This window comes from Anguilla rostrata, chromosome 1 (genome assembly GCF_018555375.3).
Source record: "Anguilla rostrata isolate EN2019 chromosome 1, ASM1855537v3, whole genome shotgun sequence".
Lineage (NCBI taxonomy): Eukaryota > Metazoa > Chordata > Actinopteri > Anguilliformes > Anguillidae > Anguilla > Anguilla rostrata.
In genome coordinates, this window is record NC_057933.1 from 74,162,207 (window position 1) to 74,176,071 (window position 13,865).

At 38.4% G+C, this 13,865-nt stretch overlaps 1 long non-coding RNA gene across 1 annotated transcript in view; it reads left to right on the plus strand.

Moving 5' to 3' along the window:
- LOC135235313 (uncharacterized) overlaps nucleotides 1-13,788 on the plus strand; it is a 45,294-nt gene extending 31,506 nt beyond the window's left edge. Inside the window, exons 2-3 of the long non-coding RNA XR_010324339.1 lie at nucleotides 12,450-13,140; nucleotides 13,551-13,788. This is a non-coding gene — a long non-coding RNA (uncharacterized LOC135235313). The remainder of the gene's footprint in view (nucleotides 1-12,449; nucleotides 13,141-13,550) is intronic.
- The last annotated feature ends 77 nt before the right edge of the window (nucleotides 13,789-13,865 follow it).

Genomic DNA, 13,865 nt, shown 5'->3' on the forward strand with positions numbered 1-13,865 from the left:
CACAAGCGAACTGAAGCGTAGTTTTTCGCTTCAGTTCTATTTTTTCGGCTTGTCGCGCGTCACGATGGCCTGTTTATACACAGAAATATGCTCTAAAATGCTAGGTATACATGCTCTGATTTATATTTCATCCTTATATTACTGGGGGTGTGTCCCTAGTTACCTCCCAGATATTTTATAAGCACCAAAAAAAAAAAAAAAAAATACAAGCCTTTTCGTTTTGTAAAAATAAATAAATAAATAACTGGAACCTGGGGAAAAGGCAAACTTAGTTTCGCTGTCTTATTTTGCGGAAGGGGTGGGGTAAATTTGAAAATACACCACAGAAAGACGTAGCCTATCGCACTTGTACTTCAAAGCTTCCGGTGTTCATGGCGTTGTGGTGTTCATATCTCTTCAAGATTAAACTGTTACTGTCTTTTTCATGATTAGCTGATTTTACTAAATATGATCCTATAAATGTTTTGACGTGAATGACAAGACAACACGGGAATTCCCAATGGTTGATTACGGATTATTTATTATTATTATGATCATTACATATTCTTCATGAAATTGGCACGCTTGTTAACCAAGCAAATAAATTAATACAGTTTGAGATTGATTGTTATGCAGGCTACGTTGCGATTTAAGTTTATGGTAATTCTTGAAAGCGTTTACTTTCTCACGTATTTACGAGTTAACGAAATATTACCAAATTAACAAACTGAAAAAGGTCTCTCACCAAAGTATTCACTTAACCCATAATCAACAGTCGTGAACAAACGTGAAATACACGATGTAAGCCCACTGCAGACTGCGAGAGCTACTAGGAATATATAGCTTTTACGCAAGCCTTTGCGCGACACAAACGGAACCAGTGGAGACACCCTACGCGCCGCGTCGTGCTGCTTCGCCATGCTGCTTTGCACTCGCACAAATGCTCCCAATTATATTTCGAGGTTGCACAGATTAAATTTTGGGAGCATATGCGACCAAAATGGTCGCAATTTCGAGCCCTGTTTGAGACATTGACAAAAATGTTAAACTATTCGAATTAAAATGAGAGAATGTATCTGTCTGGTGTTTATTTGTTTTAGAGAGGCACCATATGTTTCAGATGCAGACCTAAATTTACTTAGTTACAATAAATAATTTTAAATCGTCCCGCTGAGAAAGTCATTTGTTTTGGTCATGGAAATTCAGTTAAAGGTTGTGGAGAAGTCATGGAAAAGTCATTGAAAATCATTGGTGAAAAAGTGTATGAACCCTGTGTATATTATTGATGCAAGCTTTTACATAAAATATTTCAAGTTTACTGAGTGTCATTAATGCTGAGATTTTTTTAACCCACGAAAATTATCGGCCATCCTCCTCTTTTGTCCTCCCTTTCTTCCTCCTTTATCCATCTTTCTTAAACTGTAGAATTGAAACAAAATAAAACCAGCGGCGACTGGTGAGCTGAAAATTGGTGATGCGCAAAACTTTCATTTAAACTAATCATCGATCTCGAACTGTTTTAATTAATTTTCAGTGATTAACAAGTATGCAAACGATCTGAAGCAATTGGAAAGGGACACACAGCTTCTTCGCATTGTGTTAAGGAGATTAAATGATAAATGCGATTTAGAAAAATCCGTTTTAATCACTAGGCAGTGGCGGAATCTTCCCCTGATTTTCCTTGAGTATCAATGCAATTGATGCACAAAAATAGGCTACTCAATAGCAATACTATCATATAGCCAGCTCTCCCCAAGTAGGCAATTTTAGCGAGTAGCCTAGGCCTGGTGCAAGCATTTCCATAGAAGGTGTGCAAAACGGACCCCACACTTCCTCTGAAAACAAGTTGGTTCTCGGTTTTTTTTTTTTAAGTTTCTGTTTCCTGTGAACTGTTTTACGAGATTTAAATTGACAAACCTAACTGGTTTCCTGTGGCAGCGGCTTTCTTCCTGCTTGTCGGTGCCAACGTGCGGTTAAATAATTAACATATCTATAACTGAGGTAAGCTTGTGCAACACACTCAGTCACATGCTTCATTTGATATTCCTCTAAATGACCCCACTTGTGAAATACTGTAGGCAATGTTTGGCAGGGTTAGAGAAAAGTTTTAAGCCATCATATCCTGTCATATACTGATGAACGAGGCTGACGTGCGCAGCACACCTTGTACTAAAAAAGTACTACTGTTTTATGGAGCTGTTTGTGTGGCTTTGGCTTTTATTTATTTATTTTTCAATCCATATTTTTTTTAACCAGTATTATTTTTAATTTGCCCTAGGGAACTGGGACCTATCATCGTGCCTAACAGAAAAACCATCCTGTGAATAGGAGGTGTTCTGTGTCCGTCACAGCTTGTATTTACAGTTGAAAAAATGTGGCGCAAAGCCGAAAAGGATTTTTTCAATTGTAAATACAAACTGTAACGGACACAGAACGCCACCTACTCGTTTACAGAGAAATGAAAGTGAAAGGAAAAAATGCATAGGAGACAACTACACAGTGGCAGTGCCACTGGCAACAAAAGGTGTAGAAAGCACCCTAATACATCCAGACATAAAGCTTTTAATTCACTACCAATAACAAGCCTTCTAGAGCCAAGATTCAAATTCAAATTGGTTTTATTCCAATGTTTTTTTTTTTTTTTTTTTAAGTAACGTATTAATAAAATTTTTACAGCCTGGAAAATTAACGTAGGATTTGTGATTACATCAGATGGATTCCACCTTAGGCTGGGTTGAGCTGAATTTGTCAGCAGGGTAAAGTTTTACTAGCCACCTGACAACCTTGTGCTTTTTATAATTTCTTTATCTTTTAACTGAGTAATATTCAGTAGAAAATATCAAATGTATAAGCTTTCCTGGAACTTTCTGAGGTGTTATCCCTTCTCTGTTGTTGCCACTGTGCCTGGTACTGTAAAGCCTGAAGGTCATCAGAATCTTATGAAACAATGGGCATAAAGAAATGAGTAAACACAGGCAACCCTGCTCCTGATATTACTGTCTGTTATTCCCTCAGGACTTGATCACAAGAGGCTGGTGGACCCTGAATATGCCCGAGAACCTCCAGCACAAACCCACCTGCATTCATTAGGCCTAATGATTAATACTATTATGTAGTTATAGGCTTGATGGAACAAAAAAAAAAAAAAAAAACAGGAATACTTCTGGCACATCAGAACCAAGGTTGCCTACACCAGCAGAGATGTACATTACATTTTAGTGTACAATGAAGTAATTTCAAGAAACCCCAGAAAGTGAATTATCCCTTTAAAGGGATACATGGGTGTGCATGCCAGGCCCACCAATATGGGGAAAATCCAAGTGTAGGAAGGTATTTTAAATTGGTATCATTTAATTGGTATGTTCCCAAGCAGACAATTTCTGTTTTGTACATTTCTGTTTAGGATTTTTAAAATATACTGTATGCAGTTGTGCATACTCGCCAAAGGAGGGTTTGGGGTCTGTGAATGTTCAGGTCCAGCGCAGGTGGAACCGTATTGCTCTTAATTTCACAGATTCCGACTGGGTTCTCAATTTCCATGAGCAAAAGCACACCTGCAACCACATTTGTGAACTGCTGCAGCCTTGTCTTTACCATCTAACCCTCCATGCATTACAACACAAAGATCTTAATTGGTATAAGTCAAAGTCAGAGTTAGCAACGGACGTCTCAACACATCAAATCACCGATACTCCTGTGAAACCCCCGTCCAAGAAATCAAAACGGGAAAGCCGAGAAAACTCAGGTGAGGTGCTGGCAGCCATTCGTGCACTTTCCGAAAAGCAAGATGAGACCTACCGGAAAATTTCAGCTATTGAAAAAATGACTGAATCAACTTCTAAACAAATTGAGTTGCTAGCCATTACCGTTCAACAACTCTCCGTGGATGTTAGCCAACACAAAGACGCATTATGTCACATGGAACGTGAGATCAAAGATTTGAAAACGGAAAATAAAATTTTGAAATCCACTGTTGCTGACTGTCAACGCTACAGTAGAAAATGGTCGCTGAAAATACATGGAGTGAGAGAAGAGGACGGAGAAAATATCAAACAAGTGGTGACCGAAATCTTTGGAAATGTAGCACCCAAACTCCGCGACTCCTTGAAAGGAGGCGTTGACATCGTTCACAGACTCGGACAGCGGCGACAAGACGGATCTCATAGAGCTATCATAGCTTTATTTGCACTGCGTTGGTTGCGAGATGCTGTGTGGAAAGAAGCGAGGGGGTCGAAGTTTCTTCACGATAACAAACTTCGTATTGCGGAGGCCCTGTCACCGGAGGACAAAGCCGCGAGGGAGAGACTTCGGCCCATGGTAAAAAAAAAAGCGAGGGAAGAAGGAAAAAAAGCATCTTTCCGCGGTCCTTTTGCTTTCATTAACGGAAAAAAGGTGGACTTTTCTGAATCACCCTAGTGTTGCCTAATTGATGTCACTGACAGATCAATCCTTCAATTGCAATTTAACTCTCTAGATCGTTTCCTCCAAAGCGTCATGCGTTTGCCTTATTTTTTTATAAACCATCTAAGTTCTGATTTAATTCGTTTTCCTAAATGGAAAATGTAGCCTATGTTCTGTTGAAGAGGCTATACTCAATATGTTTGGGCTGAACTGGTTCCACCCTCAAAGTGTTCTTTTTTTGGCTCATTTATGTTGTTAATCACTACCTCATTTTAGGAGATTTCAGTCAGCAAATCTCTCTAGCGTTCACGACTGTACAGTATTAGTTTTTCTTTCTCTCTTTTTGTTTTTTTTTTTTCCTTAAATTGTTATGGAGGTTGAGTTCTAAATCTTCTGGGAAGATTTAGCATCTTACTTATTTTCAAATTCTAATATTACATATTCCTTCATGCTAAAAGACATTGTTTGTTATTATGATAACGAAAATAATAAAACATTGGAATATGTAGTTAACTTCTTTATTCTTACTGCAAAATTTTTTATTCATAAACAGAAATTCTCTAACTCCCGTCCTGCCTTGCGTCTCTTTTTGATTGAATTGGATTCACTTCTATCGTCAATTAAAATACTAAAGGACAATAAAAGTCAAAAGTTGATAAAATATTTACAAAAATTTTTTGAAGAACCCCCTGTTGAAATGTAACTGAAATAACTGGTTGTTCTCACTCCTTACCTTTATATCGTAATGTATATTCATTTTAATTTAATTATTTGTACCATTACTGACTAGGGAATGTCCATATTCACACAATTCTTTTTCTTACCTTACTTTTATAATTTTTTTTATTTTTTATTTATTTTTATTTATTATTTTTATTTATTTTTATTATTACTTTATTTTATTTTTCCCCTATTATTTTATATATTGTACCATGTCTTCTGTGTTTCAATAAGATACTGTAACATTTGAATTTACATATTGCTGTACTTTCTTGCTTCAACCTGTACTTTGTAATTTCTACCAAAAAAAAAAAAAAAAAAAAAAAAAAACAAGTGCAATAAAGGCTTGCTTACAACTTCGTTTATAAAATAGGTGCATTTTCATCGGCAAGACCACTAAATAATCTGATTTTTTTAAAGCTCTGTGGATTATCTGATTTTTATTAACAAGCCCTTTTTGAAAGCACGGCGAACGAAGACATCGGAGAAGTCAAATAGGCTGAGCAATGGTTGGTTAAAAACTACCTTCCAACACTCGAGCTAACAAACCGCTGCTCGGCGCATTCACTTCTACGTCATTCAATAGGCTACGTCTTTCTGTGGTGTATTTTCAAATTTACCCCACCCCCTCCGCAAAATAAGATAGCGAAACTAAGTTTGCCTTTTCCCCAGGTTCCAGTTTTTTTTTTTTTTTTGTTTGTTTGGTTTTTTTTACAAAACGAAAAGGCTTGTATTTTTTTAGCTGCTTATAAAATATCCGGGAGGTAACTAGGGACACACCCCCAGTAATATAAGGATGAAATATAAATCAGAGCATGTATACCTAGCATTTTAGAGCATATTTCTGTGTATAAACAGGCCATCGTGACGCGCGACAAGCCGAAAAAATAGAACAGAAGCGAAAAACTACGCTTCAGTTCGCTTGTGTCACGCGAGCTTCGCAGCCGGTTCGCGACGCGTTCGCATCTGGTGGAGACGACGTCGCCCGCTGCCGCTGTAATAACAGTACTTCAACTACGCTTCAGTTACGCGCGTAATACGCGCATAGTGCGCTCGCGGTCGATACGCGTGCGGTGTGTGCCCGGCTTGACAGTGGAGCGCAGCGACAGGTGCAAGCATTTCCAAATAAGGTGTGCAAAACGGACCCCACACTTCTTCTGAAGACAAACAGGTTCTCGGTTCCTGTTGTAAAGTTTCTGTTCCCTGTGAACTGTTTTACGAGATTTAATCTGACAAACCTAACTGGTTTCCTGTGGCAGCGGCTTTCTTCTTGCTTGTCGGTGCCAACGTGCGGTTAAATAATTAATATACTGATAACTGAGGTAAGCTTGTGTAACACACTCAGTCACATGTTTTATTTGCCATCATATCCTGTCATAGACTGATGAACGAGGCTGACGTGCGCAGCACACCTTGTACTAAAAAAGTACTACTGTTTTATGGAGCTGTTTGTGTGGCTTTGGCTTTTATTTATTTATTTTTCAATCCATATTTTTTTTAACCAGTATTATTTTTAATTTGCCCTAGGGAACTGGGACCTATCATCGTGCCTAACAGAAAAACCATCCTGTGAGTAGGAGGTGTTCTGTGTCCGTCACAGCTTGTATTTACAGGTGAGAAAATTTGGCGCAAAGCCGAAAAGGATTTTTTCAATTGTAAATACAAACTGTAACGGACACAGAACACCACCTACTCACAGAGAAAGTTAAAGAAATGGAAACTCAATGTTCTCGTTTACAGAGAAATGAAAGTGAAAGGAAAAAATGCATACTACACAGTGGCAGTGCCACTGGCAACAAAAGGTGTAGAAAGCACCCTAATACATCCAGACATAAAGCTTTTAATTCACTACCAATAACAAGCCTTCTAGAGCCAAGATTCAAATTCAAATTTGTTTTATTCCAATGTTTTTTTTTGTTTTTTTTTAAAGTAACGTATTAATAAAATTTTTACAGCCTGGAAAATTAACGTAGGATTTGTGATTACATCAGATGGATTCCACCTTAGGCTGGGTTAAGCTGAATTTGTCAGCAGGGTAAAGTTTTACTAGCCACCTGACAACCTTGTGCTTTTTATAATTTCTTTATCTTTTAACTGAGTAATATTCAGTAGAAAATATCAAATATATAAGCTTTCCTGGAACCTTCTGAGGTGTTATCCCTTCTCTGTTGTTGCCACTGTGCCTGGTACTGTAAAGCCTGAAGGTCATCAGAATCTTATGAAACAATAGGCATAAAGAAATTAGTAAACATAGGCAACCCTGCTTCTGATATTACTGTCTTTTATTCCCTCAGGACTCGATCACAAGAGGTTGGTGGACCCTGAATATGCCTGAGAACCTCCAGCACAAACCCACCTGCATTCATTAGGGCCTAATGATTAATACTGTTATGTAGTTATAGGCTTGATGGAACAAAAAAAAAAACAGGAATACTTGTGGCACATCAGAACCAAGGTTGCCTACCCCAGCAGAGATGTATATTACATTTTAGTGTACAATGAAGTAATTTCAAGAAACCCCAGAAAGTGAATTATCCCTTTAAAGGGATACATGGGTGTGCATGCCAGGCCCACCAATATGGGGAAAATCTAAGTGTAGGAAGGTATTTTAAATTGGTATCATTTAATTGGTATGTTCCCAAGCAGACAATTTCTGTTTTGTACATTTCTGTTTAGGATTTTTAAAATATACTGTATGCAGTTGTGCATACTCGCCAAAGGAGGGTTTGGGGTCTGTGAATGTTCAGGTCCAGCGCAGGTGGAACCGTATTGCTCTTAATTTCACAGATTCCGACTGGGTTCTCAATTTCCATGAGCAAAAGCACACCTGCAACCACATTTGTGAACTGCTGCAGCCTTGTCTTTACCATCTAACCCTCCATTCATTACAACACAAACATTCCTTTAACTGAACACAGCCATACCCATAACAAAAAAAAATGTTACCATAACAGTTTCAATACTCAACCAGAAACTCAAATATTATTATTTTTTTTCATTTTTGTTTTATTGTTTACTAAAACATTTTCTTTCAAACAACCTATTTAAGGCATACTTAAACATAACATTCGATGCTGCATGTAAACTTCTTGCCATCCTGACACAAGCCCTTTCCATTTGCTGTACACAGGAAGCTACAGACAGTAACTAACTAATACCAACACGGTTTGAGGAGGAGTGACACTGACGTGTACTCTGTGTGCCTCTTAATAGTAATCTTAAGTACCAACTTATGCCCGCCAAGAAACATGATGTAAATTCTGGTAATTACTTAAATTAAAAGTATTAAGGGTTAGGAATAGGAAGGGGGTCAGGATTCAGTCTGAAAAGGTGGTTCACCCTGATTAATGTTCATGTAAATATAGATTTTTCAAGATCTCAGTGCTTTTCCAGTAAGTTCGCTCAAAGACCACAGCACAGACACTCTAATCTCACCCTTGAAGACAGTAATATTGCTGGTTTTCTTTCAAACAAAAACCAGCAGTACTGTTGTCCTTGAGGGCAAGATATGTGTAACCCAGGACTACAATCTGAGTGCAATTTAAGGATGTTGTTCTCCATTGATTTATTAAACATGTTCATCTTATCATTTCCTCTGCCATCTTTGCTAGAAGACATTCAAAGAAATGCTTTGCGGTAGCTGAAATGGCTTAACCAGAAGGCTCTAATTACAAGGGAAACTATGGACTTATTCAACAGACACAATGCCCGGTTATATTTCAGATGTTGTTTGTATTCAATAGGAAATTCAATAGGAACAATTTAGTCGTTCTTCATGTCTTGCAGCTTTCAAGGGTGTGTCATGGGAAGAGGTGTTTTCCAGCAGTTTTCATGCACTATTAACACTGAACAAGTAACTGTAAATTGGGCACTCAATTTACAGCTAACAGGTTACAGGGCGAATTCCACTGGCAGAACAGGGGTGACATAGCTCAGGGGGTAAGACCGATTGTCTACCAGTCGGAGAGTTGCCGGTTCAAACCCCGCCCTGGGCATGTCGAAGTGTCCTTGAGCAAGACACCTAACCCCTAACTGCTCTGGCGAATGAGAGGCATCAATTGTAAAGTGCTTTGGATAAAAGCGCTATATAAATGCAGTCCATTTACCATTAGCGAATGAGAGGCATCAATTGTAAGTGCCTTTGGAAAATAAAAAAGACTACATAAAATGCACTGTCCATTTATGACAACATATAAACATAATTTTATTGACATAAATACAAGAAGTTAGCCCTGAAAGATCAAATTGCTTACTCTTTTTGCCCTCCTTTTTTCAGCAAACTTTGGAATGATCACCTACATCATATTTTGTGATGTGACAGAGTGAGGAAGTGATGATGTCCTATCTCCACGAAACAATTTGTCTATATCTGTCAGGATGGGCGCGGGAATGGACCCAAGCGCAGAGTGCGGGGAAAAACGCAAAACTCCAAAAGTAGGAAGAACAAAGACTTTACTTAATTCAACGGGGAACAAAGGGAACAGAAAGCCTCGCAGGGCGGCTATAACAAACACAAAGAAAAACTTCAAAAACGCGGGAAAACAAGAAAATACAAGTCCAAAAAACACGTAGAGAACAGAACAGGGGCAGGAACACTCTGGGCAGAAACACGATCGGCGGCACAGTCAAACAAAGTAACAACAACGAGCAAGCAGGCAAGCAGGCAAGCAGGCAACATGCAACATGCAACATGCAACATGCAACATGCAACATGCAACATGCAACATGCAACATGCAACATGCAACATGCAACATGCAACATGCAACATGCAACATGCAACATGCAACATGCAACATGCAACATGCAACATGCAACATGCAACATGCAACATGCAACATGCAACATGCAACATGCAGGCAACAGGCAGGCAACAGGCAGGCAATAGGCAGGCAATAGGCAGGCAACAGGCAAGGAGCAAGGATCCAGCACCTGAGTCAGGGAGAAGGGAGACTTAAATAGACCCGACGCAGACGAGACACAGGAGGGCACAATGAACAATCAGGCCACAGAGAGGGAAGGGAACACGAGACAATCAGCAACCAATAATGGGATAATTGAAACCAATGAAACAAACAGGACACAAAACAGAGGTGCCGCCATCTGGCGGCCCAACCAGGAAAAACAAGGGGAAGACACAGAACCCTGACAATATCGCTACAAATTGATGCGCATAAGTAAGTTATTGCGATAACGCGGTGTAATCAACATCATACTAATTCGCTTGCAAGAGGTGGATTAGAATAGATCTGAGGTTCGAACTACCTAGTTAGTGCCGTACATCTGCAGGCATTGATAGAGTTAACACTCTTAGCATGCAGTCCGTATTGTTTAATATCCTTGTACAGGACGCACAGGGACGTACGTATTTGGTGCCAGTCTTGTCGTATGAATCTGGGCAAGATAACTAAAAAGTGAATTTCTCAACAACAAAAAACATGCTCTGATTGTGGCTTTGGGAAGAATACATCAACTCCGACCACCTTTGGCACAAACCTGAACAGCTGTACTGCGGTAGTCCATCAGGATCAGCAACTATGTCTTCTACAAACTCATCAGAGTGAGAGTAATTTCAGTCACTGATAATGTCCTTTTATTCAGAATCTGTTAATCATTTCTGTTACCATAGCTCAGTGACTAACGTTACAAGGCAGGCCATGAAACCTTGGGCTGAATTTGTAAAGCATTAGACTAGTTTATTGAAGCCTTTAACTGAACACAGCCATACCCATAAAAAAATCTTACCATAACAGTTTCAATACTCAACCTGAAATATTCTTTTTTTTTTGTTGTTTACTCGAACATTTTCTTTCAAACAACCTATCTAAGGCATACTCAAAACACATTTTACACATTTACTTTTCACTCTCTTTTCACGTTGCTTTTCTTTTTTTCATTGTCTCTTTTATTCACTCTTTTAGTGCCATCTTTGTGGTTTCACGATTGATCGGCCTCCCAGATCTAGTTCTGGGTATAGCGATTTCCGGACTGGGTGTTTGTGGTGTTTGTGGTGTGCAGACGCCTGGAAACTTCCACGTGTGGCACTGTAGCTCTCAGCTCTGCACCTACGCACTCTGCATTTTGCCATGCCTAGATGGCCCTCATGAAGTTTAGTGAGGATGTCGTTCCTTACAGCAGAGGAGATACTAAGTCTGGTTCCTTTCAGCAGGAGCCCGTCGTGAACTGTAAGGAAAGCACGCTTTGTCCAGTAAAGCTTTTCAGATCCGGTGCATCAGTAAAGCCTTCCATCCTGGCGCATTCTCGTGTCGCTGGAGCAGACGCAGTATAATTAATAAATACAGATAAAAATTACAAATATTTAATCTTACAAACCTACCCAGACACGTTTGCCCCGTTAATGCACTGTATGTTTGTGGGTCACTTAAAGTTTAGCCACATAAGTACAACAGTGTAATTTATTTTACAGTGTAAAATAATAAACAAATCACATGTGAACACAATTTTCTAATAATACTAATCATAATAATAATAATTATTATTATTATTCATTTGATTCATGATGTGCACTGGATGCAGACAAAGTTCAAACATATAGTGCAGTAGTTTTATAATTTAACAGCTTTAATTTGTGTGAGCTAAGATAGCCAATTGTTTGTTGTAGACTGGCCTCATTTTAATATTAATAATTTTAACCGCAGGCCTAGATTTCCCAAGTTTTAATCAATGGCTTATAGACAGTGCTTTGTATACCTAAGTATATGGCAAGCCCTTTTAATATTTAATAGCCTGTCCGGATTCACATTAAAGATATCTGTAATTCATTTATAATAAGTGAAAACACTCATTTAAGATATCTCTAATTATATAGTTAGTGTTAATCAGTTTAACCATCAGGGTCCAAGTTGAACTATGCGGTTGTTCCCTGTACTTGGACCGGTACTTCTCTCTAGGGGTTTCGTCATACTTGTTCCTCGTTATGGTTATACACTTTGTTGTACGTCGCTCTGGATAAGAGCGTTTGCCAAATGCCTGTAATGTAATGTAATGTAATGTATATTTTGACTAGTCAAAACGCTAATTGAAGATATCTCTAATTCCACTTTGACTAAGATCGGTCTCGTTTCAAGATATCCAAAACTTATTTAGATAAGTTAGATTCTTTAGGTTCTTATTTAAGAATTAAAGATATCTTTGACATCTATTGCGCGTTGCTTTGGATAAAAGCGTTTGCCAAATAAAATATTATGTAAATGTAATGTTTTGCAACCCTAGTGTGATCAATTAGGCTATGGTTTAAGAAATGGTGGTTGCTGTTCTCAAAAAAAAAAAAAAAGTAAGAAAATGCTGACAAAGTGGAAAGCCATGGGGCGAAACAGTCGTCTTGTTTTAGACAGGAAACTTAACAGCTCATTTCTCGCACGGGCCTGCATTTTGACTAGTCAGAATGGTTATTGAAGATATCTATAAATGTATTCCCACTAGTCAGAATGTTAATTGAAGATATCTCCAAAATAAGATCGGTCTCGTTTCAAGATATCCAAAACTTATTTGTAGATATCTTAAAATGACTTTTAACTAGTCGAGATATCTCCACTTTAGTTTTTACTAGTCATAACTCAAGTTCAAGATGTCTACAATTGTATTTTGACTAGTAATATCTTAGGTTCAGATATCAAAAAAGATCATTTAGATACATTCATTAACAAGGAATTAAAGATATATAAATAATCTTTTTTCAGTCTGGATATCACGTTTTAGATTTAGATTCAGATATCTGTAATATGAATCCGGACAGGCTATTAGATGTTAAAAGGGCTTGCCAATGTGCCACTCCTTCTGCCCCTATTCCCAAGTTACAAGGAAAAATCTAAGTTTCTATTCACAGGAAAAAATTTTTTTTTAAGTTTCTATTCCTCAGAAGTGACCTGACGCCAGGTATTTGAACGCGGTTACGCCTCTCAGGCTCATTGTATATAAAACGGTCGCAGGTAGGCTACGTTACCCATTGACTGCCAGCACCATACAGGAAACAATGAAACCGCTAGTCACTCTCGCCCTTGCGTGCGCGCTCTTCTCTGGAGGTAATACTGCTCTTCGCAGGTTTCTGAAAAATTCGCAACGAACAATGTAGCCTAAACTTAAATTGTCATAAATGGTATGTGGGATTTAGTTTAACGTGCACGGGGATAATATAGTCTTCTGTCACAGACTGTAAGTCAGCCCTTCTCAAATGTTTATCTGATATAGATTTGCTACTTAAATTTATATACAAAATTAATTTAAGGTAATTCCTTTGGGGTATTAGTATTGTTTTTCCTGTCCTTTTGTGTATGCAGCTTTAAAAAAATAAATAAATAAATAAATAAAATAAAAAAACTAATTAAACGGTAACATGGAAATGAAGTCTTACATTGGAAAGGGAGAGAGGTCTTTTAATGCAACTCTATAGTTTTTCCAATATAAAAAACTGTTTTTTTCTTATATATTTTAGTATACGCACTGAATTGTCACGAGTGTATACCCACTGGCACTGGACCATGCTCGGATACTACAAAAACATGTCCAGCGAGCCAAACCAACTGCGGCAGTGCCACAGCAGCAGTCTACGTAGGTGAGATATAACGATTTATGATTTACTGAGTGCTACAATACAGCTGGAGCAAGGTAGGTAAGTGAAATTCTGTAAGTGGCACATGAGTCATCAGCTGTGGTCACCCATGGGTGGGGCGCTGTAATGTTCTGTGCAAGGACCCAAACGCAGACCAGGGAAATCAAAAAAACGATGTCTTTATTCAGTCCAAAGTTC